Source organism: Entelurus aequoreus, linkage group LG08 (assembly GCF_033978785.1).
Source record: "Entelurus aequoreus isolate RoL-2023_Sb linkage group LG08, RoL_Eaeq_v1.1, whole genome shotgun sequence".
Classification (NCBI taxonomy): Eukaryota; Metazoa; Chordata; class Actinopteri; order Syngnathiformes; family Syngnathidae; genus Entelurus; species Entelurus aequoreus.
Window position 1 is genome coordinate 27,390,719 of NC_084738.1, and position 27,554 is coordinate 27,418,272.

Sequence of the window (27,554 nt, forward strand, 5' to 3'; positions counted from 1 at the left end):
CTTCCTCGTTCTTCTGCTTCGTCTCCTTGTTGTGTGCGCAGTTATGCACTCTCTAAAAGCCGTAGATGTTATTGTCACATATGCATGTACAGTAGATGGCAGTATTGTCCTGTTTAAGAGTGTCACAACATTGCTGTTTACGGCAGACAAACTGCTTTACGGTAGACGAAAACGTGACTGCTGTTGTTGTGTGTTGTTACCGCGCTGGGAGGACGTTAATGAAACTGCCTAACAATAAACCCACATAAGAAACCAAGAACTCGCCCTTGATCATTCTACAGTTATAACGTGATTGGGCAGGCACACTGTTTATATTGTGGGAAAGCGGACGTGAAAACAGGCTGTCCTCGCTCAAGTCCGCATGGAGCTGGAGGGGGCGTGGCCTCCAGCTCCGCCTGAATTTTGGGAGATTTTCGGGAGAAAATTTGTCCCGGGAGGTTTTCGGGAGAGGCGCTGAATTTCCGGAGTCTCCCGGAAAATCCGGGAGGGTTGGCAAGTATGCATGACACGGATCTTGCAAAACAGCATAAAAGTCAGTTAATTGGCCTACCTTGGCATAATACAACATAATTAACATTTCATTGCGGCCCGCTGGATATTTTAAAACTGATGATTCCAATGGTTAAAATCTGCACTTTTGAGTGACATACCTATAAGTCATGATATGCCCCTAAACTGACGGCAATACACAATGTGACCAGCAGATAATGCTGGATAATGATGTTCAGGTAAACGTAAGAAGAAGACAGGTTAGGATACATTCTTGAAAGAATACATGTTTGAGCTGAAGCTCGTTGTTAATAAGACAAAGTTTGGTCATTAATACATGAACAGCGCTACGGTGACAAAAGGAACAGTGATATTATAGTGAATAAATGGATGTTTTTTTATCCTTTTGCTTTTATTTCTTGCCGTGTTTGTTGCATATTTGTTGCTCTTGCTGGATTATAAAATATGTCGATCAAGGAAGGGGTCTGCAGTAGAGGAGCAACTTCATATATTTTAAATATTCAGTGTTTTATTGTACATAGCTAATATTGTAAATCCCAAATTCCGTATATTCATGTACATTCAAGTGTCTTTTTCAGTAAAAAACTAAACAGAACATCTCAAAAACGGAGTTAACTTTAGTTATTCATCCATCTATCCGTTTTCTACCGCTTGTCTTTACTGAATTATATGACAGTCAGAATGTACATAAAAATATAGAATGTGGAATTTGCAATATAAATTAATAACAATAAAACAAAGCAGTTAGAGTGTCCGCCCTGAGATCGGTAGGTTGTGAGTTCAAATCCCGGCCGGGTCATACCAAAGACTATAAAAATGGGACCCATTACCTCCCTGCTTGGCACTCAGCATCAAGGGTTGCAATTGGGGGTTAAATCACCAAAAATGATTCCCGGACGCGGCTATGCTTTGATTGATTGATTGATTGAGACTTTTATTAGTAGGTTACACAGTGAAGTACATATTCCGTACAATTGACCACTAAATGGTAACACCCGAATAAGTTTTTCAACTTGTTTAAGTCGGGGTTCACTTAAATTGATTCATGATACAGATATATACTATCATATATACTATCATCATAATACAGTCATCACACAAGATAATCACATTGAATTATTTACATTATTTACAATCAGGGGTGTGGAGGGGGTGGGGGGTAGGATATGGACAGCAAGTAGTGGACATATAGAGAGAGAGAGAGAGAAAGAGAGCGAGAGAGACAGAGAGAGATCAGAAGACATAAGAAAAAGTATCTGCATTTGATTGTTTACATTTGATTATTAGCAATCCGGGGAGGGTGTTAGTTTAGGGTTGTAGCTGCCTGGAGGTGAACTTTTAGTGCGGTTTTGAAGGAGGATAGAGATGCCCTTTCTTTTATACCTGTTGGGAGCGCATTCCACATTGATGTGGCATAGAAAGAGAATGAGTTAAGACCTTTGTTAGTTCGGAATCTGGGTTTAACATGGTTAGTGGAGCTCCCCCTGGTGTTGTGGTTATGGCGGTCATTTACGTTAAGGAAGTAGTTTGACATGTACTTCGGTATCAGGGAGGTGTAGTGGATTTTATAGACTAGGCTCAGTGCAAGTTGTTTAACTCTGTCCTCCACCTTGAGCCAGCCCACTTTAGAGAAGTGGGTAGGAGTGAGGTGGGATCTGGGGTGGAGGTCTAGAAGTAACCTGACTAGCTTGTTCTGAGATGTTTGGAGTTTAGATTTGAGGGTTTTGGAGGTGCTAGGGTACCAGGAGGTGCATGCGTAATCGAAAAAGGGTTGAACGAGAGTTCCCGCCAGAATCCTCAAGGTGCTTTTGTTGACCCGAGAGGTGATTCTGTAGAGAAATCTCGTTCGTTGGTTAACCTTTCTGATTACCTTGGTTGCCATTTTATCACAGGAAAGGTTAGCCTCTAGAATGGAACCTAGGTAGGTGACCTCATCTTTCCTGGTGATAACAATGTCACCCACTTTTATGGTGAAGTCATTGACTTTCTTAAGGTTGATGTGGGACCCAAACAGGATGGATTCTGTTTTACCCAAGTGCATGGATAGCTTGTTGTCAGCGAGCCAGGTGCAAGTTCTACACAGCTCAGCACTGAGGATTTTCTCCACCTGTGACTTGTCCTTGCCGGATACCAGCAGGGCCACTGCTCCCCTCACCACCCAGGGGGTGATCAAGGGGATGGGTCAAATGCAGAGGACAAATTTCACCACACCTAGTGTGTGTGTGACAATCATTGGTACTTTAACTTTAACTTTAATATTGAGAATATGCGTTGCACTCCTACAAACCAGCTCCTGATCGACATCATTTATAATCGAGCAAGAACAACAAAGATGCAACAAACACAGCGAAACATAAACGCAAGGGTAAAAAAAATCCACATTTTTCAATGTTCTGCAGAACTTTGCTATGTAGAAGTCTGTCTCTGACACTCGTTATCAGACTTTTTTGCACTGTAAACAAGCCCCGTCCACGCTGTTCGTTCCCAAAGCTTCGTATGTCACTCATAAGTGCAGATTCTAACCAGTGGAATCCTTTCTAAAGTTTGAAAATATCCAGTGGGCCGCACTGAAATGTTAATTATGTTGTATTATGGAAAGATAGCCCAGTTAACTGCTATTTTATCCTATTTTGTCATGTGACTTCAAACTTGACACCTCATTTGCTGGTTCTGAGACAGGATCGATTGCTTCTGTCTTAATTTACTTTTTGAAACTTGCATTTTGAAGCGGCAAATTTTTCAACATTGAATTTTATTACATTTATTTTTCTTTTACACTGAATGTATTTTTAATGAAACAGTTCGCATATGTTGATGTTAAAAAAATTCAGTTCACAAAATTCAAAGGCAAAATATTCAAATTCAGTGTAAAAAAATGATTTCTTAATAAAGACACAAATTAACCACCATAGAGCCGCACTATACTTTTGTTGGCATGGAAAATTGTTTAACATTACCTAACGGCGGTCTGGCTGAGTCCATTCTGAGTGCTTGACTGCTTGTTTCCCGGTCACCATCTTCAGCTCTTAGAGCATTTTCCCTGTAGAGAACCATCTGTGGGAAGACTCAAATAAGAAAAAAAGCCTCAGTAACCCTACAGCAAATATTAGGTGTATGTCCTCTGCAGTGGACATTTGTGTTTTCCACAACAGGCTTGTCTTTTTATTTAAATTTTCTTTTCAAAAACGTGTAATTCTAACAGAAGTAATAGAACAAAAACACAAATATCCTCTGCACAGGACACAGTCCTCAGGAGCAGGGCCATGTTTTGTGTAATGAAGGACATGTAAAATGTCAATTAATGAATGACAGTTCACTTCATATTAAATCTGATCACAAACTTACATCACTAAAAAGAATATGATGGACAAGTTCCTGTTTTTTTCTAGCTCTTATGGCGCTTGGCATGAATGCTTGTCTTAAAATGTAATGGTGCTGGGTTTGATTCCCAGTCAAAATCATGTTAAGGCTTAAAAATCTGTCTTTGAATTATGTTTCAATTATTATTTTGCACAAAAATATTAGTTAATAATGTATTTCCCATGAATTAATTTTAGCTAAAAAAATGCATTAAATAAAATTCCAGTTTGATTTTAAAAAAGGTACAAAAATAGTTTGACATAAAAAAATATGAACACATTTTGAAATGGCAAGGGGGGCTCCAAATAAAATTCTGCTTAGGGCCCCTATTTAGCCCGTGAGAGCCCTGCTCAGGAGGATATACAGTAGTTCAACACTATACAAGGTTTGCCTATTGTTTTAGTTCAAAGCCTCCTCATTTTATATTGTGTTTGTATATTTATGAGCATACTAGGGTTGTACGGTATACCGGTATTAGTATAGTACCGCGATACTAATGAATCATTTTCGGTACTATACCGTCTGTGAAACGTATCGCTACTTTTCACCTGCACTTTGCCTGCAATCTCTGTCTCCTGATGTCCAGACCAACAACACCCAACTCAGTTTTTGTAACATATGATGTCAAGATGGCTGACGCACGTCAACAAAGTCCGGAAGTTGTGAAGCAGTGTGATTGCAGGCCAGCAGGGGGCAAAGTTCAAATACATGTAGTAAGAAGCGTGCATGATCATCAGGGTGTGTGAGTTCAACTACAATCTATTTCATGTGGTTAGCCACACAAGCCCAGACACTCCTTGCATTGGTTATCCAAAGATTGTTGCTATAAGTGGCAGGATAGAAACGTAGGCTCACCGACACACACAGCCTGTGACCTAACATGGCTTCTTAACACAACTGTAGAGAGTTTCTACTGCACAAGAAATGGGGAATCCGTGCATGTAGACACTGAAGTGAAAGTGTTGATGGGTAAAACATGGTCCATTGATGCTTATGGCCACCCACATTAGCATGAGAAACCCAGTTAAGAAATAAATCAGATGGTGGCTGTTGCTTCTCAGTACGAGGAGGCCTATGAACTTCGTCGGCACAGCGGACAAACTTGTGCAAAGTAGGCAGAAGATACTTAGGAATATTCCGGCGAGGGTTCCGTGTTGAAGCCTCTGGGTCTCTGAGCTGGCCAAGATGAAGAAAACATCTCATCGATGTCCCATGTGGATGTGGGAATGAATTGTGGAGGCAATAATCAACTTGTCACTCTCCTCCTTGCGGCATGAGCATCCATTCCCCACGCACGATGTACAACTCACACATGCTATAAATCCAAGCTGTCTGCACCCGGAGGATGGACCATCCAAATTTATCTCTTCCCCTTTTAAGGCACAAAGTGTAAACACACCAAGTTTGGACCCTCCACCTCGCGCAGCAGTTAACATCAGTGGCCGTGAAACATGCTGCGGGGCCGCATCAGGCCCAGACAGGTTTTACAAGACCTACACTCTCTGTCATGCCCTCAATCAGACCGCGTTTTCCCCCCATCGGTGCCGTTTCCTCTCACAAACCTCTCCCTTATGCCCCATTATACGCACAAGTTCACAAAAATGTTCACGGAACTAGTCTAAAGAAAAGGCATTTATTTAACATCCAGATAAAGGCCTTTTACAGAAAGAATTTAAGGGGGCTTCTTTCCTTGTCTCCTCAGTTATTTCCCTTTTGCACTTCCTTTACCCTTTCCTCCTCTTCGTGGTTTACTCATCCTCCCCATTCATGTCTTCACCTCCTGTCTGACCAAATGAATCTCTGAGGGTGAGCAGGTAAAACCACAGCTATAAATCTTAGCACTGGGTCTGTCCATCACTTCTTATACAAAAGTGCTAGTACAACATGTTTGTGTCTTCCCATGTAAATGTTTTTTGGAGTGGCACTAACCCCTATAACATAGATATCAAACATGCGGCCCGCGGGCCGAATCAAACCCGTAAACAGGTTCAATCCGGCCTACGAGATGAGTTTGCTAAGTGTAATATTGACCTGCGTTTTTAAATTAAAGAAACTGCTCTTCTGGATGTGTTCACTGGATGTCGCAATAGAAATTCTGTTAGGCAAGCAAATAGTTTGCACCGGGGCGGACAAGTACCGTATTTTCTGGACAATGGGGTGCACCGGATTATAAGGCGCACTGCCGATGAGGGGGTCCATTCAGGTCTTTTTTTCATACAAAAGGCGCAACGGATTATAAGGCGCATTAAAGGGGTCATATTATGATTTTTTTCTAAATTTAAAACACTTCCTTGTGGTCTACACAACATGTAATAGTGGTTCTTTGGTCAAAATGTTGCATAGATTATGTTTTACAGATCATCTTCAAGTCTCTTTCTGACAGTCGCTTCAGGATGCGCCGTTTTGTGGGCGGTCTTATTTACGTGGCTCACCTTCGACAGCGTCTTCTACCCGTCATCTTTGTTGTAGCGGTGTAGCGTGCAAGGACAGGAATTGAAGATGTGTCAAAAGATGGAGCTAACTGTTTTAATGACATTCAGACTTTATTTAAATCAATAATGAAACAGCATCTCCTTATCCGTGGCTCACTAGTGCAACAACAACGCCGGAAATGTCCCCCGTGAAAAACCGTCCGACCGGAACTCTCTAATAACTAAAATTCTGTGGGTGAATTATGTAAAGCCACTACACAGGTAGTTTTTAGCGCTTCCATAACAAGATATAAGTTAGAATTTTACACTACTGTATATTAGAAATGGCAACAGCAGAGGGTGAATTTCCCATATCAAGAAGATAGAGAAATCGAAGAAGCTTATCGATTATGGTGTCGCCACGGACTACAGTGGCGGACATGCGCACATTTTCAGGCCTTATGCAGATCTGCAGATCTCAAATACACATCAGCAGGTACCAGTAGGTAAGAAAAGTTGGTTTTGCATAATATGTTGAAACAAAATGCCAGATAATATGTCTGCTAATGGGTGCCATTTTGCGGTCCTTATACACACACCATAGTAATACTTGTATCTCTGACTATGGTAGCCGTAATGGGTCAACAATCCATCAAGCGGTGCGGCTTTAAAGTCGTACTAAAACATTTTGACAGATTTTGGAGTGCCGTGTGTAATGTTCTATATTTTCAATGGAACATTTAAAGTTTTGGTGTTGTTTACTGGCGTCTTTTTGCAATCTACACGTATCTCTTATGTGTGACTACCAACTACTGGTCACACTTATCATTACACCATGTACCAAATAAAATTGTTTCGAGGTCGGTAAGCACAACCGGAATTATTCCGTACATTAGGTGCACCAGGTTATAAGGCGCACTGTAGATTTTTGAGAAAATGAAAGGATTTTAAATGCGCCTTAAAGTCCGAAAAATATGGTATGCTAAGCAAGAGGTACACAGTAAACCGGGGCTACGACTTCTCCCCTTCCACTCAACATAAAACAAACAGGATTTAAAAAAACATTTGGTAACCCCACTTAAAATTCTGCATGAGACACTGCACATTGATATAGTTCTGTGAAAATGATTCTCTTCTGTGCATATTTAAAGAAAGTGAACAGTGTGTGATTTACAGCAATCCTGTCAGTCTTTTAAGTTTTTAATTTTGGTTTGTTGAAACTGTTCATACATTGCCCAGCTTTTATTTTTCTATCACTACACAGTGATGCCTAGAAGGCAGGGAGTAAGTAAACCCTCTTGAATAGTTTCTCCTCAGTTTGTTGAGTTAGCACAGGATTAATATGTGGAAATGACAAATGTGATAGATAGATAAATGTGATACATAGAATAGTTTTTATTTCTGCTTTATTTAGTTTTTGTTCAATCTTGGATGGGCTGTGACTTAAAGTTTAATTGCATTGTAAATATACTGTGATTAAGTCTAAGTTCTTCATGGTGTTTTTGAAACTGCAACCATTTTTTTCCTCAGAATTTTCAACTAACTTGAAGGGTTTGGTCAAGAGGATTATTTATGATATGTACATTTTCAGAATGTGCTTGTTCTATTTGGGGCTGAAGTAAAACAAAGAAAACAATCTGAAGTTGTCGTAGTTGTATATTTAAGTTATCATGCAATGATTTTACCTGTCCGGCCCACTTGGGAATATATTTTCCTCCGTGCGGTCCCCGAGCTAAAATTAGTTTGACGCCTCTGCTCTATAAATAACTTCTTGTCATTTTTTTTTTTTTTTACAAATCACCAGCTCTTTCAATCCCTGCTTGAAATGGTTGATTTGAGGCCCGGCATGCACAGAGCATTGTAAGATACATTGGGATGGGACTTGAGGATGCTTATACGACAAGATGTGCTCAATTTCTATTTAAAGAGGCCCCAAATTGGTCTCCACTTATTTAAATCTTTTACATAAAGAAATAATGTTTGACCTCCTCCTCAAAAACTGATTGAGAGTCTGATCTACTGAAGGTTTACATGTTCTAAAACAGCTAATCTGCTAACTTTGTCTGTCTCTTAAATGAGACAAACAGAGCGCAAGGCGTTAAGTGTATCTGTCTTCATGTATATGCAGAATTAATTCTGATTATTAGAACCCCCACATTACTGCGTGGAGGAGATGCAACTATAATCATTCATCACTCGCAATGTGATTCATCAAGACTATCTGTGTCCTTGTCAACATTTTTTAACTGTCAGAATTATTAGACATATCGTCTATTCAGCATTATCATTTTATAATTTCACAGCTGTTTGATGACTCAAGGAGTTGATTAAAACTAATTAAATTGATTTGTTTGGGTGTCTGCTGGCTTTTTTAAATGACGTTCATTTCTTCATATAGAAGCAATATTATGAACATACAAGATCTTTGAGACACTTGTGATTTAGGGCTATATACATAAACATTGATTGATTGATTGATTGATCTACTACATGAAAAAAACTTAAATATAAATTTCCTTGCGTCTGGAACAGTCCATGGAACGCTCGCAGTAATTACCAAACATACAGTTTCATTGTAGATGCATTGCAGTACTGTGTCTAAAATGCCCAGAAAAAGTGGTACATGTCGGCTGCATGTCTCACAATATAGCAAAACTCCACAGGTAGGAAGGAGCAAGGTAACACACATGTGAAGCCGTGTAGTGCACACTAAAATATAATTTAAATAAAGCAGTCTGCACGAGTTATTAATTGCACAGGCAGTCTTAGAAGATCACACGCCCACTAATGGTACACGCAATGTTATAGTTTAGCTCTTTAGCGCGTGGTATCAGACCCTGAGTTTATTGTAAAAAGGGACAACACTGAACATTTGACATGTAAATATGTGAGATTGTAGCCAATGGCTAATTTCCATCTCTAGTCCCTCGGAATATTGATGTTAAAATTAGAACCAGATTAGGACCAACATATTGAAATAATAGTACACAGATTAACAATTCAATGTCAAAATGTCAAATTTCAAGGTATAGGTGCCAAAGGTGTGGTTGTAGACACTCGCTGCCACAAATGTACCTTGTACATTACATGAATACATAAATAATTGATCAAATGCATATTTCATAATATACACTATGTACATGCTCGGTGTCTTTCTGTGCTTAGTTTGCATGTTCTCCCCGTGACTGCGTGGGTTCCCTCCGGGTACTCCGGCTTCCTCCCACTTCCAAAGACATGCACCTGGGGATAGGTTGATTGGCAACACTAAATGGTCCCTAGTGTGTGAATGTGAGTGTGAATGCTGTCTGTCTATCTGTGTTGGCCCTGCGATGAGCTGCCGACTTGTCCAGGGTGTACCCCGCCTTCCGCCCAAATGCAGCTGGGATAGGCTGCAGCCACCCATGTGACCCTCAGAGGGACAAGCGGTAGAAAATGGATGGATATTCCCTCGTAGTAGTTATAGTTTTGTGATTATAGTAACGCAACACCGTTATTATGTTATGGCCTTATGCCCAACACTGGTTGTCACACCTTTTCTTCCATGTTTCTCCTTACTAGGTATATCCATGGTTCTGTACTTTTGCTCTTTTCCTTCTACAACTTATTTATGCTGCTGCGTTAAGGCGATGTTTGTAGTCCCCCTTCAAATACTCTCGTGTAGTTTGACGTACGCCTAAAAAAAAGTCTTACCTTGCACAGCAGCGACCTGGCAAAGGCTGTAATTGGTTGGCTTTTAGCACTTGTCCTGTGTTGATGCGATTCAATCATGAGGCACACTGCCCACCTTTGCAAAGTGCCTTCTTTGTTTGCAATTAAAGTATTGTGACACAGCACCAGTTCCAATAACACGTAATCCCTCTCTAGTTACCATTGTTTATCAGCAACAAAGGAAGTGTCATGGTTCCTCACCAAAAAAACACTGCCCTGAGAATTGAATGGCTGATGCAGAACTTTAAAAGACTCATGGCGGTAACTCAAGGGATAGTGTAGCGACTACTGTACAGTACACAGAAGCATAAACGGGCTGATGCAACAACAGAGGGATAAAATAGTTGTAGGTTGCAGACCCTTTAACTAGACCAGGGGTGTCAAAATAATTTTCATTGAGGGCCACATCGCAGTAATGGCTGCTTTCAGAGGGCCGATTTTTTTCAAATTAATTTACATTAACCTGTGATTAATCGTGATTAATCGAAATACATATGCATTTGATTATACGTTTGTTTGTTTTTTTATGTATAACTTGCTTTAAAATCATAAATAAAGATGACAAACAGATATTTAACTATTTGTTTTTATCTCACAAAAATAGTTTGCAATACAGTTTATAATAATATAATTGGCATGATCAGATAATATTAAAGTTTAAAATATGCATTTTTTTCTGTCAAAATTTAAAGAACGAATGCATTTAGTAAAAAAAAAAAAAAAAAAAAAAAGTATTTTATTGAAAACCATTTTTACAGGCTTTCGCGGACCACATAAAATGATTTGGCGGGCCAGAACTGGCCCCAGGGCCTTGAGTTTGACATCTGTGGACAAGGCTGAGTTGACATCTGAGGTGTTTAGCTCATTGTCAAGCGCTTTTGAACACAGCTCTTATTTAAACACAGGCAAATTAAGTACCGTATATTTTTGTACGTCAATGAAATGGATGATTGTTTCTGTACTGTAATATTGATGAATGTGCAATGCTCAGAAGATAGCAGTGCAGAGCTGATGGTGTCAATATTGCAATGTCATGTATGCTCACTTAAGCTTGGCATTTACCATAATTAGATATTTTTTTACAGGCCAATCAGTTCTTTACCTCATACTTTTTCGTTACCTTTCGTTACATTATACACAGTTATAACATGATACGTCACAATTTTTAGTTTCTCTTTCCAACATGTACAAAAAGGAGTAAAAAGAAGCAGAGCTTATTTAATCCTACCCCTTTTCCCTGTCATAGCAATTACACACATTTGTTCACTTCCTGTTCTCAATTTGTACCCATTCAACACCATGAATAATAAATAACTCTCTTCGGAAATGCAATCGTTAAATAAATTGTAATTAATATAGTGAGTTTAATAAAGTTATCTCATGTTCACTAAGGTTCAAAATGTTTATCAGAGTTATTTATACTTTGTAAACACCTTGAGTTTGAATCATTTCTTAAACTGGATCATATTAGTATTTTTACTTAATCTATTTCATAATTTAAAGGCCTACTGAAACCCACTACTACCGACCACGCAGTCTGATAGTTTATATATCAATGATGAAATCTTAACATTGCAACACATGCCAATACGGCCGGGTTAACTTATAAAGTGCAATTTTAAATTTCCAGCTAAACTTCCGGTTGAAAAACTCCTTTGGATATGACTTATGCGCGTGACGTCACAAAATCCACGGAAGTGGTTGGACCCCATCGGACCCGATACAAAAACCTCTTGTTTTCTTCGACAAAATTCCACAGTATTCTGGACATCTGTTGGTGAATCTTTTGCAATTTGTTTAATGAACAATGGAGGCTGCAAAGAAGAACGTTGTAGGTGGGATCGATCGGTGTATTAGCGGCTAAGTACAATACTTCCAGCAACACAAGAAGGACTACTTACTTAGCAGACGCCTAGCCGCCAAACCCACGGATGAAGTCCTTCGTCGCGCCGTCGATCGCTGGAACGCAGGTGAGCACGGCTGTTGATGGGAAGATGAGGGCTGGCTGGCGTAGGTGGAGCGCTAATGTTTTTATCATAGTTCTGTGAGGTTCGGTTGCTAAGTTGCTAAATTAGCCTTAGCGTCGTTAGCAACAGCATTGTTAAGCCTTACCAGGCTGAGAATTTTTAACCGTGTAGTTACATGTACATGGTTTAATAGTATTGTTGATCTTCTGTCTATCCTTCCAGTCAGTGATTTATTTATTTTGTTTCTATCTGCATTTGAGACAGATGCTATCACGTTAGCTCATGCTACAGAGGTTCGTCGATGATGGGTGTCCTTCGTCGCGCCGTCGATCGCTGGAACGCAGGTGAGCACGGCTGTTGATGTAACCGTGTAGTTACATGTACATGGTTTAATAGTAGTGTTGATCTTCTGTCTATCCTTCCAGTCAGGGGTTTATTTCTTTTGTTTCTATCTTCATTTGAGAACGATGCTATCACGTTAGCTCAGTAGCTAAGTGTGTCACCAATGTATTGTCGTGGAGATAAAAGTCACTTTAAATGTCCATTTCGCGTGCTCGACTCTCATTTTCAAGAGGATATAGTATCCGAGGTGGTTTAAAATACAAATCCGTGAACCACAATAGAAAAAGGAGAGTGTGGAATCCAATGAGCCAGCTTGTACCTAAGTTACGGTCAGAGCGAAAAAAGATACGTCCATCACTGCCTCTCTAGTCCTTCACTGTAACGTTCCTCATCTACGAATCTTTCATCCTCGCTCAAATTAATGGGGTAATCGTCGCTTTGTCGCTCCAAATCTCTCTCGCTCCATTGTAAACAAAGGAAAATTGTGAGGAATATTACCTCCTGTGACGTCACGCTACTTCCGGTACAGGCAAGGCTTTTTTTTATCAGCGAGCAAAAGTTGCGAACTTTATCGTCGATTCTCTCTACTAAATCCTTTCAGCAAAAATATGGCAATATCGCGAAATGATCAAGTATGACACATAGAATGGATCTGCTATTCCCGTTTAAATAAAAAAAATTATTTTCAGTAGGCCTTTGAATCCACATACTGATATACTTAAGGCTTTAAGTGTTATCCGTTTATACAAATGTTTCAAATGACATTTTTCTCTATAGGTTATATTTTCCCTCCTTTTTTTGAAAAATTGTTGGGCTTTCTTGGGTAACAGGTTATAGTTCGTTTTGTGCATAATTTTAACTGTTGCATCATATGTTTTTGTGATTAGAGTAAAATAAAGAAACAAACCATATAAAATCAGACTGTGTTGCCGTGGCTCTGACTAAGTTTGACAGACCGTAAGATTGCTCAACTCTTGCTATGATTGCATAAATGTATGTTGGTATTATTAGACGTTTGATGTTCTGCAGGATCCACAGAATTCCTTTACGTTGCAGACTACAGTCAACAAGATCCTCATTCAGAACTCTGTTTACATCTATGCTTGCCTCAACGTGAATGCACACTACTTTCACATGGTCCAATAAAAAGTTGTGTTACCTGTTCCAACAAATCCAAACAAATAAATGTTTTTCAACCACATAACTCTGGTGTAACACACCATAAATCAATATGCAATTTTGATATAATCATAAATGTTTACAGCACTCAAATAGCGGAGTTTTATGACATGAAAAATAGATGGCTTTGGAGACTTATTAGGCCAAAAGTGAAGAGTCAATTATTAAGAAATATATGTAATCCATCCCTCAAAAACAAACCCTGCAGGACAAACAGTTGAACTTGTATAATATTTTTACTGCAGCACATGTATCATCTTCTCCCTACAATGGATATAATAGATATTGTATTATATATCCATGCATTCTCCAGGTGCTCTGTTTAAGTGCACGTGTGGGCGCGTATGCATGTTTCTTCACTTAGCGGTACTGTATCCCCGCCATCATTTTATCGATGATTATTTTTCCTGTCAAAAAAACCAAAAGATCGATGTCACATGATCTTTGTTTCTGTTGTTCCGCCAGCCTTTTAGCCTAGCTAAACAGCTCAAGAAAGGATGCAAAACATAATATGTTTTATCACCTTTAAATGAAAAGGAAACTCAAAGAAAAAAATATATGTCATTCAAGATGGGAAGAGGAATGTCATGATTGATGTGGTTGTCCTGGATTTCATGGTCATGTGTATTAAAAGGGGAAGAAGAGAGATATATGTTGTTGTTTTATACATGGCTGAACAATATCACTTTTCGTGAGCATGTTTCTTCTAATCTACCTTCACTTTTTGCTAGTATGGGGCAAACTAGCGTATTTTCCGGATTATAAACCGCACCCACTCAATTTTAGAGGGGAAAAAAGAGGTTTTCATATATTACAGGGTTTCCCCTAAACTGGCAAGATATCTGTGGCTGTGGGGGCGTGGTTATGGGAGTGGTCTCATGATGTCATCTAGTAATTTGCATAATTTGCTCTGATAAGATTTTCTTTAAAAAGGCTCAAAAATGTATATATACATTTAAAACAAATCTGTTATTATGAAATAGTATCAAATATATATATATATATATATATATATATATATATATATATATATATATATATATATATATATATATAAAATCGTTTTGCCATATTTTCAATTGTTGCTGCTTTGTTGAGATTTCTTCAGTGTTTTCAGACTTAATTCCTTTTTTTTTTTAAATTAAAACAACTAGCAACAAACCTAGCATCTTCTTCTAGTGGTATTATAGAATGTACTGGTTTTTAGAGACTCTACTTCTGTCCCTTGATGTCCCTGACGAAAGAGGCGAGCATGACGTCACACTTGCTTCGCGCTGTTGCTCCAGTTGGACTTTCTCTTTTAATATTTTGCACATTTTGAAGATGGCTGTCTGCGCGTACATCTGCAATATATATATGTATATATATATATATATATATATACAGTACATATATATATATACAGTACATATATATATATATATATATACATATATATATATATATATATATATATATATATATATACAGTACATATATATATGTATATATATATATATATTTATATATATATATATATATATATATATATATATATTTATATATATATATATATATATATTTATATATATATATATATGTATATATATATATATATATATATATATATATATATATATACATATATATATATATATATATATATATATATATATATATATATATATATATATATATATATATATATATATATATATATATATATATATATTTTTATATATATATATATATGTCCACATTGCAGACATGCTGACAACGCTCCAGACAGCCACAATACCGTGCGTTTTGTTTACATTCGCTTTTGGTAGCACAGATTTCGTTGATCAAATTCTTCTTTTGGTGGTCAAGTTTTCAGTAAATCCCTTGTCAGTAGTGCGCAAGTAATAGACTAATTATATATCAAGTCCTACTGTAACGACCAGGTAATGTTAATGTTTTATGGATGTCAGTTTTTCCCATGGTCACAAGGGTGATTGGTAGAGAATGAGGAAGTTTTGTTGTGTGTCCGGGGAAGCGCGGACTCAGGAGAAAAAAAGTGTTTGTTGGAATTGTGCCATTTGTTATCTTAAAATTGGTAATAAATGTTAAAAAATTGCGTCAGACTCTGTGATTTATTCTGGGAGCTAAGTTACATTTTATTACTTTATGTAGTTTTAAAGTAAAAAAAACAACTTATTTTCAAGGTGTGGCGATGATAAAAATGCCATGGTAGCGCAAAGACCACAGGGCTCAAAGCTCAAAAATACGGTACTTGGAAAATGTTGTAAACTAAGTTGCAAGATATTCTACATTTAATGTAGCTTAAATATAGTAAATATACCAACCAGAGAAAATAAATAAATAAAATGAATGCATGAATAATAGCGATGAGAATTGATTAAAATGTTTCCGGTTCCAATTCCACTTTAGATTTTGCTTAATTTATTTGGAACTCAATAAAGAAAAAGGTGGATTAGCCTCAATTTTGTTTAGTTTAGAGGTAACATGACTTTAGAAAGCCTACAGTGAGGTCACATACGTAGCATAGAAGAAAAACAGTTGTGGTTCAAAAAAGCGACTTTGATCTATAATTATTGCATGATGTGTGTTCAAATGTTTCAGCATATAGGAGTGTTGCATATGACGTCAGATCCGTTTTTCTTTTTCGCGCTTTAATTCACACAATGGTCAAGCATCTTGAGCGTAGCTTAAAAAAAAAGTAAAAGTGAGTGTAGAGTTTGAGCAGAAAATGTCGCGTTGCTGTGGAAAGAGCTTCCATAAAGTCCCGAAATAAGTGGTTCATAAAAGTAATGAAGTCAGGAAAAAAATGAAAGTGCGTCGAAGGAAATGGCTCTTAAAAAATATCACTTTCATCATCTTGTGGAATACAATCGGACCACTTGTGTCTGCAGCAATCACTTTGAAAAATGTTTGTTTGAACATTTGATTTGTTTGAGAACCTTTCTGTAACGCAATCAAGTTTATTCTCTAATAAATTAGTAGTGTTTGAGAGCAGAACTAAACGTAAAGAAAGGACAAGAGATCGCATTAGTTTTTGTTCTTTTGTGGTTGTTTGCTATGCCTATATATAACTAGGAAGACCTGATTGTGCAAATAAACTAACGTCATGTTAAGTCCTAGTAATAAATATTGTGATTGTTGGTCCAATCCACCATATTTTCATTGGCCATTTTAATAACAAAAACTAAAAGCTTAGTTGTTGTTGTGCAGAAAAGCCAAGTGCTTTAACAAAGTTTTGTTGTACTTGTGAAATGAAAATACCTACCTACCTACCTTTATTTGACACGGATGACCACATTGTAGCGTCTTTAGTGATATTAGTTAGCATCAAGAAAATATCCTGATTAGTATCAATAAAAAAAATTAATAAATCTTTCGTAGGCTCAACAGCATATACTGAATCTTGATATTGCTAGAAAACATTGCTGAACAACAGGGACATCTATAGTTAAATAATGAGATAAAATATTAACTTTAAATACCGTAAGTGTCAAATGAAGTTAGGTAGCAGTAACCTCTTGGTGATGATAAATGGTTTAAATCATTCAAAAAATTATTTTTCCTAAGAGTGTAAAAATCCACTTCATCCAATTTTAAATATTTTTTTCATGATCGCTTTTATATTTGCCAATAAACGTTCAAAACATGCCTAAATCTGCACTGATTCAGGGTAATAAACAGTAGCCTATTAGGGCTTAGACCATTGCCTGAAATCCGAAAGTGCTCGGATGTGCCTCTAGGTCACGTAATTGCAACCCAGCTCTTGCTCACATGTCCTCCTCTTGATGAAATAGCAACCTTATAATTATTGCAAGTAGCGCTATTGCAATCTTTTCTCGTAAAATGTTAAGTGTTTTTTTCGACCAGGCATCGCCATATTGAGATCTGACGTTATTACGCAATAAGCACATTGTGTAATGATGTCATCCCCACCCGGAAGTATCAAGAAGAGAATTCCTTGACAAAACGGCAAGCGATTCCAAGGAATTTATATTGATTTTTGATTCCTATCCCTAATGAATAATATGAAATGTGAAAAAACTAATATATGAAATGCCAAAAGTAGCTAAACTAAATCGAGGTGTGTCTTTTTTTTTAAATGATCAAACTTCTCCAAACAATATATATATGTTTATATGTTAACAATAGGTGAGTCATTTCTTAACTCAGTCAAAACCCTCATCTGTTCCATAGTATTAGACATAATGGATAAATAATGTGATGATGGCTTTGCATCAAAGCACTTACAAAAAAATAACTACAATCAGATTGCTGTGATGTCATACCAATGCTGTCATACCCCCCCCCCCCCCCCCGCGACCCTGAAAGGGATAAATGGATGGATGGATGAGAGGATATGTGTATGCTATGTGGGGGGTTGCTATAGCATTTATAATGTACAGTTGCACACTGTACTTACACATTGTACTACAGTATAAATGCACAATCACTTCCATACATCAGCAAAGAACCAGAGGCTGACAAATGACATTCATACAAATGGGTCGACCAGAAACTTTTTGACTAGACATACAATTTCCTTGGCAAATCCTTCCACTGTTTCTGAAAAAAAAAAAAACAGTTGTTTTCAATGAGAGTACTGGGCTGACTTCCCAGATAAAGTGTGACTGACCTTGACCACTTCCAGCAGAGTTGCTCTAGTAAAACTCCCCTCCCCTTATCAGATTCTAGGAATTAACATTGTGGATCGGGCCGAGCGGAATGTGTATGAGCATCGTAAATTGTGTTTATATTTTTAGTTAGCAGAGAGGTGTTCAACCTTTTTACACCATATAGCAAAATCAAAGGATTTAGGGAGAGGAAAGACAGTTTGGTCTCGGTTTTTCTTCTTTTTCACACTCATCTGTATTTTCATTTCATTCATCATCTCATTTTGGTACCTGGCGTGGAGAAACACCAGAGCGTCTCGTAGCGTCAAGGGACTTTTTTTTTTAAAAGTATTCAAATGTACAGTCATGACTATAAAGTGATATCGTTCACATTTGAATCAATATGGTACTGATTCCCAGAACTTGGGAATCGATTCCGGTACTCAACGGTATCAATTTTCGGTACTTGATCATCCATCCATCCATTTTCTACCGCTTATTCACTTTGGGGTCGCGGTGGGCGCTGGAGCCTATCTCAGCTACAATCGGGCGGAAGGCGGGGTACACCCTGGACAAGTTGCCACCTCATCGCAGGGCCAACACAGATAGACAGACAACATTCACTCTCACATTCACACACTAGGGCCAATTTAGTGTTGCCAATCAACCTATCCCCAGGTGCATGTCTTTGGAGGTCAGTTGATTAAAAAACAAAACAAAAAAGCGTTTTATTAAAACTGTGATTTCGAGTTGTTATCTTGCTTTTTTACACTTCTGTGTCACAATAACAAGTACTGTACTGTACGGTACTGTATTATTATGCATTTGCAATTTCAAGACGTTAGATGGCAAAGATGGTACTCTTTGCCATTAATTTGGATGTGTCAGTTTTTAATTTTGTTGAGTCCTACAGAGTGCTTAAACTGTAAGTATTATATTTATCACACGCCAGCTGTTTGATTGTAACGTGACACTTGGTTGTAGCTTTAATTGCCAGATTTGGGGTTGTTGAAATTGGCATGTGAAATCGCTAATGCGAATCGGTAGCATCCCTAAGGCAAATCCAATGTAAATTTGCATCAAGCTAGGGCAGTTTGAAAAGTAGAAGCTTAGTGCACTTTTGAACACTATCTTCTTGTTTTTTTGGCATGGAAAATTGTTACACTAACTACAGGCCATCGGGTAAACCTCTACAATATATGGAGATACACGCAAAATGTTTCATTAAAGTCTCAAACGCCAAAAGAATCGTTTAGAGCGAGCTTGGAAGAAGGCAAGATTTTTTTACAAATATCACAGTTATACTGTCATATTGAGTAAAAAAACAAATGTTTGTGTTTGCAAACCTTACAAAAGCTCATGTTTCTAGCAAAACTCACAAATATGCATTATTTCAGGCATTATTAGACATTTTGCATGTTTGGTTTAGGAGTTATGTTTGAATAAATTTGTATTGCTTTTTTCGCATTATATCAGGATTCTAAGAACATTACTGTCACATTGAGTAAAAAAATAATTGTTGTGTTTGCAAACCTTACAAAAGCATATGTTTCTAGTAAAACTCACACAGATACATTATTTCAGGCAATATTAGCCATTTTGCATGTTTGGCTTAGGAGTTATGTTTAAATAACTGTAATATTGAGTGTGACAGTTATACTGTCATATTGAGTAAAAAACAAATGTTTGTATTTGCAAACCTTACAAAAGCACCTGATTCTAGTAAAACTCACATAGACACATTAATACAGGCATTATTAGACATATTGCATGTTTGGTTTTGGAGTTATGTTTATATAACTTTCATATTTAGCATGACAGTTATATTGTCATATTGAGTAAAAAAAAACAATTTTTTGTGTTTTAAAACCTTACAAAAGCTCATGTTTCTAGTAAAAATCACAAAGATACATTATTTTAGGCATTATCAGACATTTTGCATGTTTGGTTTAGGAGTTATGTTTGAATAAGTTTGTATTGCTTTTTTCGCATTTTCACAACAAATGGCTCCCCGGCCCACACATTGGACACCACTGAGTTAGCAGATCTTTTCAGTGCACATTTTCCAGCCCTAACTACGAATTGTATTCACTTTTAGAACTCTTAAGTCAGAAGTTCTTGATGTCAAGGCATTGTAAGAAGCTGTTTATAGTATAGTGTATGTTACATTTAAGTTGATCAACCATGCAGAAAGTAAGTTCATATTGTTCCCTGAATTGAGGTGTCAAAAAGATGGATGTATGAAGGCAAAGACACACAATAGTTTCTAGTGTGTTAAACGGTGCATGTTTGTGCTGTGTCTATTTTCAGGACTATTAAATGGCTCCATATAGAAAAACTCTGCAGGGTTTAGATGTGTTTTGTGTTGCTGTTTATTCAAGCTGTGTTACTCCGAGGCCCCCACAAGCATCATGGGTGGCCACTTTGACCCGACAGCCGAAAACTCACAAAAGCACATAAACTCAAAGAGAGCGGTGTATACAATTATCAGCCCACTACATGTACACATTCATGCACACACACACACTAGGCTGGCACATACATTCTTCCTTCTTCAATACTTGAGTCTGTCACATGCATTAATGCACACAAACATAAAGTAAACACTTGTAACTTCTGCACAAATTCATTTTGACACAAGCACACACAGAAATGCAATCACACACCCCTGCTGGGTCGTAAAAACAAACTGCTCCAAAATATGGCATTTGTCCTCTGATTAAACATTCGCATTCCAGCCGGCTGTGTTTGGCCAAGCCGGGCAACAGGCATCACAGTGACAGTCGGACATGGGGTTTGTCCCCGTGATCGCTCATGAAGGGAAGCTTTATAGCACAGCCAAGTCCATAGAATCTGCTTTAAATGGCCCCCCTTTGCGTACAAGAACGACTGCACCCACTCTACTTCCTCACCTGCTAGTCAGGGCCCCGCAAAGTCAGGAAAGACAAAAACAAGAGGCCCAGAGGTCAGTGAGGAATGAACGTCGGAGGCACCAATGAGCAGTAAAAGTCACATTTATTGGTGTGATATATTGATGAAGTTTGCTCTTTCCTCCTGCTTTTCCACAGACAAAGTAGACTTGTTTATATATATATATATATTAGTGTTGTCCCGATACCAATATTTTAGTACCGGTACCTGTACCAAAATGTATTTCGATACTTTTCGGTACTTTTCTAAATAAGGACCACAAAAAATTGCATTTTTGGCTTTATTTTAACAAAAAATCTTACAGTACATTAAACATATGTTTCTTATTGCAATCGAAGAACAATTGTGTCCTTAAATATAATAGTGAACATACAAGACAACTTGTCTTTTAGTAGTAAGTAAACAAACAAAGGCTCCTAATTAGTCTGCTGACGTATGCAGTAACATTTTGTGTCATTTATCATTCTATTATTTTGTCAACATTATGAGAGACAAGCTGTAAAAATGAATTATAAATCCACTTGTTCATTTACTGTTAATATCTGGTTACTTTCTCTTTTAACATGTTTTATCTAAACTTCTGTTAAAATGTAATAATGATTTATTCTTCTGTTGTTTGGATACTTTACATTAGTTTTAGATGATACCACAAATTCAGGTATCGATTCGATACAAATTAGTTACAGGATCTTACATTGGTCATATTCAAAGTCCTCATGTGTCCAGCAACGTATTTTCTGAGTTTATAAACATAATATGAATTTTTAAAAAGGAAAAAAGATTATGTGACGATAAAAAATAGCGATGTAATCATAGTAATAGCAACTAGATACGCCAGGGGTCGGCAACCCGCGGCTCCGGAGCCGCATGCGGCTCTTTGGCCACTCTGATGCGGCTCAGCTGCGTACTTGCCGACCCTCCCGGTTTTCCCAGTATACTTAACGACCCCCCCCGATTTTCCCAGGAGACTGCCTCTCCTAGAAATCTCCCAGGGCAAATATTATCCTATTTTCACTCTAATTACTTAATCAAGGGCGTGCCCTAATGGCACTGCATTAATTGTCCTCTATAGCATTTACAAACAGCGTGCCAGCCCGGCCACATGTTATATGTTGCTTTTACTTGCACACGTAGGCGACAGCGAGGCATACTTGCTCAACAGCCACACAGCTTACACTGACGGTGACGGTATAAAACAACTTTAACACTGTTATGTTACAAATATGCGCCACACTGTGAACCCACACCAAAAAAAAATGACAAAAACATTTCTGGAGAACATCCGCACCGTAACACAACACAACAAATACCCAGAATCCCATGCAGCCCTAACTCTTCCGGTCTACATTATACACCCCCGCTACCACCAAACCCCCCCACACATCAACCCCCCCCCCCCCCCCACCCCCCCTCTCCGTGCGTCGGTTGAGCGGAAGAGTTAGGGCTGCATGGGATTCTGGGTATTTGTTGTGTTGTGTTTATGTTGTGTTACAGTGCAGATGTTCTCCAGAAATGTGTTTGTCATTCTTTTTTGGTGTGGGTTCAAAGTGTGGCGCATATTTGTAACGTAACAGTGTTAAAGTTGTTTTTGTACGACTACCGTCAGTGTAAGCTGTGTGGCTGTTGAACAAGTATGCCTTGCTGGCACTTACGTGAGCAAGCAAAAGCTGCATTCAATATGTGGCCAAGCAGGTACGCTGTTTGGGCAGGCTGTAGAGGGCGCTAAAAGCAGTGCCAGCACGTCCTGAAATTTGGGAGTCTCCCGGAAAATTGAGAGGGTTGGCAAAAAAGACGCTATCAAGCGCCATTCAATTAAAAGTCGCGGGCCGCACTAACATTAAATTTCCTTATTAAGATGCGTACCGGTGCGTGTGTCAGAGACCCCTGGTTAACATAGCGCAAAGCAATTTAAGCTTTGTATGCGGTGTTTTTCATTTTAAATTTTCAAAATTTTTTTGTGGCTCCCATTGTTTTCTTTAATTTGTGAAACTTTCCAAAATGGCTCTTTGAGTGGTAAAGGTTGCCGACCCCTGAGATACGCTATTGCACTTGGTATCATTACAGTGGATGTCAGGTGTAGATCCACCCATGGCATTTGTTTACATTCAGGGTGCTAGCTTGCCGTTAGCGGTTAGTTATCGTATCCTCCTACAGTGTGTAGTGAAGCATGTTTAGCTATTCCTCGTCCTGCAGGGATGATACTTGTAAAAAACGTACTTTATTCGTCGCCTTGTAGGCGAGGATTAGTGATTTAGAAGTAGCTAAAACACTGCCGACTGCGAATGGACGTTTGCCGCTAGCTAGCTAGCCATGTCTTAAAGCACCTCTTCCGGAGGGCGTTTCAGTGTTATAAGTTCACCTTTATTGTTAATTTTTAGATGAAAATTTGTCCGTTCTCCCTTTTCTGTCTACACACTGTGTCTGCTTGTAAGTACTCCGTGATTGTGCGCTGTCGAACACGCTCTTCTGCTCGCAAAACCAGCAATGTCATAACGTAACGACGCGCCGTTATGCCCGGGAACCGGTAATTTTCAAAGAGTTACACAGTATATTACATTTTAGGCATTCAACACTGCCTTTGAAGCTTGAATCGCAAACTCTGCAAAGTTTTGTAAGTTCCGCTTTCTGCTAAATTTTAAGATATTTCATTGATAAACGCATTGGGGAAAAAGCTTTGAGCTGTGGCGCGTGCAAGTCTCCAGTGATGTGAAACCAAATCACACGGGCTATCTTGCTCAAATTGTTGACTTCATGTTCAACCATGCAAATCGTATTAAAGGAGCAAAGCTACAATGGTCAAAAAATGAGCTGATGTTAACAAGGTAGTGTACGGGCTATGGGGTAAAAGTAACAAGCTCCAGACACACAGAGACATATTATACTAGATAGGAAGAAGACAACTTTATGGGACAGCTGTGTAACCAAAGGAACTGCAGTAGAATGTGATTGAAATGAACCAATGAGTCAAATTCTGTGGAAACTTTCAAAAGTAAGCATTAGTTTTACTGTGGTTTATTATTGTCCTGTTCAGCAATAAATCCCTATATATATAAATAATGTATTGTGATATAGAATTTAGGTCATATCACCTATCCCTAGTTGGCAGCCTTAGTTGGGTTAGTAGACACCAGTTGCGTGATAAAATTCCCTTATTTTACTCTATTTTCCTGGAAAAAGTCCCATATTTTGAAAGGTTGACAGCTAGGAGCTAGAGTTTGTCATAACCAAACCAAACATGACAAATGTGAAAGCACACTCCTATGGGGAAAATGGTAAAGTGTATATTAATTCCTCAAGTCAAATAATTTGAGGAGATGAGCTAGAAAAACGAAGCGTTTATTCTTCTCCATCTCCTGCCACACAGCTGAAATGTAATTTTCCAGTGTTATGGATCTACCTGGATGGTCTGCTCAAGCTGACTGTATTGCAATCCAGCAAATTGTAGATTTATGACTATTTAGAGACTTTCTGCAGCCAATAGTTCTTTGGCCTGATCCAAACTCAAATTCTAATGTATCCAATATTTCTCTTTCATAAGTCCACTGCTGTGTAAATGTCTGCAAGCCTGAAAACCCCAAGTGAGGATGGGAACACTTGGTACAACTAACCTCTGTTTTTCTAACTGGACTCCAGCAAAGAGGACTAAATCTGTATCCCAGATGTATGTTCTGCATCAAGCATTTTCATTGCAGTCTATTGGACATGGCGCCCAAACGGCTGTGGGTCCGAAAGTCTTCCAGGGGCTTTATGACTCGAGATCTTAATAAAGTGTCTGAATCAAGTCCCCGTCTGGGTGCTGAGAGGATGTGCCTTGAAAAGCTTTGCAGGCCTTCCGAAGGATTTTCTAACTTCAATCAATCACTGCCAGTCCTTTGTGTCTGGGTCTTTTTAAAGGTTGTTTTAGAAGGTGACAACGTAGATTGCCCCCTGAATCTCCTTCGCATGCTTGCTCCCAGAGGTCTCGGCACATCATCACGCATTGGACCACCATAACTTTTCATAAGTGCTGTGTCTCTCTTTTCATTGTGAGCTACAGCGATGAGCTCATGCTTGGAATATGGACTGCATCATGTTAGTAGATGGGTTTGATTAGCTGGTGAAAGACACTGTCCGCAGCATGAAACAGAGCTAAATGGAAAGTGAGCATTTAATACCTCTGCTAAGCACAAAGCAAGGTATTGATTTATGTTTGTTGGTTGGTTACTTAGTTATGCAGGGTAAACACAAAGACAATCGGGCTGTGTTTGTCCGGTTTTCCCCTCTTCCAACCAATGACAGCAAACATCCGATTATCTTCAGATATACCACATTCGCAGGCTGTGTCTTTTGCATCAGCACAGCCCATTTACCCATGTTGGTCTTGCAGCGGACCATGCCCATGCAAAGTCTGTTGAACGGCTTCCACATCTTCCATGTACCATGACCTGGTGATAGTTGTTCTTTGCTTTGTATTGGCAGCTTTGCGAAGTTTTGGATTGCAATGCGTTTTTCCTGCCAAAATGCTAACCTGACTGTTTGAGGGGACTGGGATAGTGGCTGGCTTTGGCTTTCAGTGGAAAAAGCTTTTTCTGGACTTCAGGCAGCTTTGGGCTGATTCGTTGGAGTGACAGGAGTGGTGGTTACCAGTTCAGTTTGTTCACTACAGTCTGTGGGCAACACTGATGTCTGGCAAGTCATCGCTTCGTGAATTGGGACGTGATACAGAAATTAGCCAATCAGCAAGCTAAAACAAAAGTATTGCAGCTACGTTGTTTGAAACGTAGCTTATAAAGTCCAAGTTCACGCTGTCTCCATGACTTTTCACTGTGTTTTTTTTTAGTTTTGGATTTTTCTTTTAAAAATGGTCCCAAGATCATCATCATTGCTTTTCTTCTTATGTCCTCTTCTACAGTATATTGCCCATTTTTCCGCTCGTTGCGACGGTGGTTGGTCGTTATAAAGCTTATTTTTCGCTTCTGTTAGATCACGAGCTTTGGGCGATATTGTGATTGTTAGGAATTAGATACAGGGCTAGTATCGCCGAAACTGAAAACTAGGGCTGGGCATTTATGGCAAAAATTATAAGTATTTTGATTGACATTATAATCATGTTTATTGACACAGTTAATCATTAATTGAAAAACATGAGTATTTTTTGTACCATCAAAACTCAACTTAAAATATAGTTTAAAAGTAACAACAGATATAAATGAGTAACAAATAAACCACGACGAGTAAAATAATAATAATAATAGTAATAACAACAGCTATATAAAAACAATAAAATTCTGTTTTTCTGATGTTGTTGTTTTTTTGTTTTTTTTTGTTATTTACCTTGACACTCATTTTACTGCCATAAAGTGTGTGCTTTTTGTGGCATAAATTTAATTTAATAAAATGTTTAAAAGCAAAAATCCTCACATGCATGTTTGGACAATTTTAACCAGTACAATGGACAATTTTGACCAGTACCGTATTTTTCAGGTCATCGGGCGCACCGGATTATAAGGCACACTGCCAATGAGCGGGTCTATTTTCATGCAAAAGGCGCATCACATTATATGGTGCATCAAAACTCCACGTTCCATTAAGGGGTGCGGCTTCGTAGTTTACCAAAGTTGTACTAAAACATTTGACAGATTTTTGAGCGCTGTGTGTAATGTTCTATATTGTCAATGAAACATAGCCAGTAAAATGTGTTCTACTACACACAATTGTTGAGAGAAGTCAATCGTGCAAAATAACAAAAAATAACAATGTAACAAAAATGCACAATTTTAACCACAAAAATAACTGACATGATACAGAAATATTTGTTAAAAAAAATTACTGACAACAGACAAGAAGAGATGCTGCAATGGCTTAAAGTAGAGCTTAAAATCAAGTAATATATCTTGGTATGTAAAATACAGAGAAACTGCAACAAATGTATCAATCCCTTCACGCTAGAATTGATCCAAAACCAATTCCCACCTTGGTATCGATATTATCTATATTTAGATCGATACGGCCACCACTATAAATCACTTTTCTTCATAATGTAAGATTTCCGGCATGAAGTACTAGGCTCTGGCTCTGAGATGGGACAGAATTGTTATGCGTGCTGTGCTGTGTAGATCTTATTGTAATACAATCATCAAAACTGCTCAATGCAACTGGTAGTTTTTTTTGACAGGGCAGCTCATTTCGACAGAACACCGGCTCTTTTTTTGGGAGCCAAGCCAAAAAAACTGTCTCTTTTACAAGAGCAAAAATTCCTATCACTGTATTTGTCATTCACTACAAATCATTATTAAAGTTCAAAATGTATGTTTTACATGTAATTTCTCTCCAATTATTGCTTGCTTACAATTGTCCTCAATGTGGTTTAGGTAAATAAACACAGTGGGTACGCTAACGTTAGCCTACCCTCTTCTGGTGTACTCTGCTCCACAGTCTTCATTTTGCTGCAGTGGTCCATTTTTTCGTTCTTGCCTCAATCTCCTCTTGAATACCATTTGTTTTCTTATTGTGGCTAATAAGACCAAATAATACAGAAAACCCTCATTCGCCTCCAT

General features: G+C 38.2%; 1 long non-coding RNA gene across 1 annotated transcript; it reads right to left on the reverse strand.

Moving 5' to 3' along the window:
* Positions 1-27,554, reverse strand: LOC133655042 (uncharacterized). The gene is made up of 3 exons (XR_009826929.1): positions 27,406-27,554; positions 3,468-3,564; positions 1-52 (listed from the first exon to the last, which is right to left on the reverse strand). It is a non-coding gene; the product is annotated as an uncharacterized LOC133655042 (long non-coding RNA).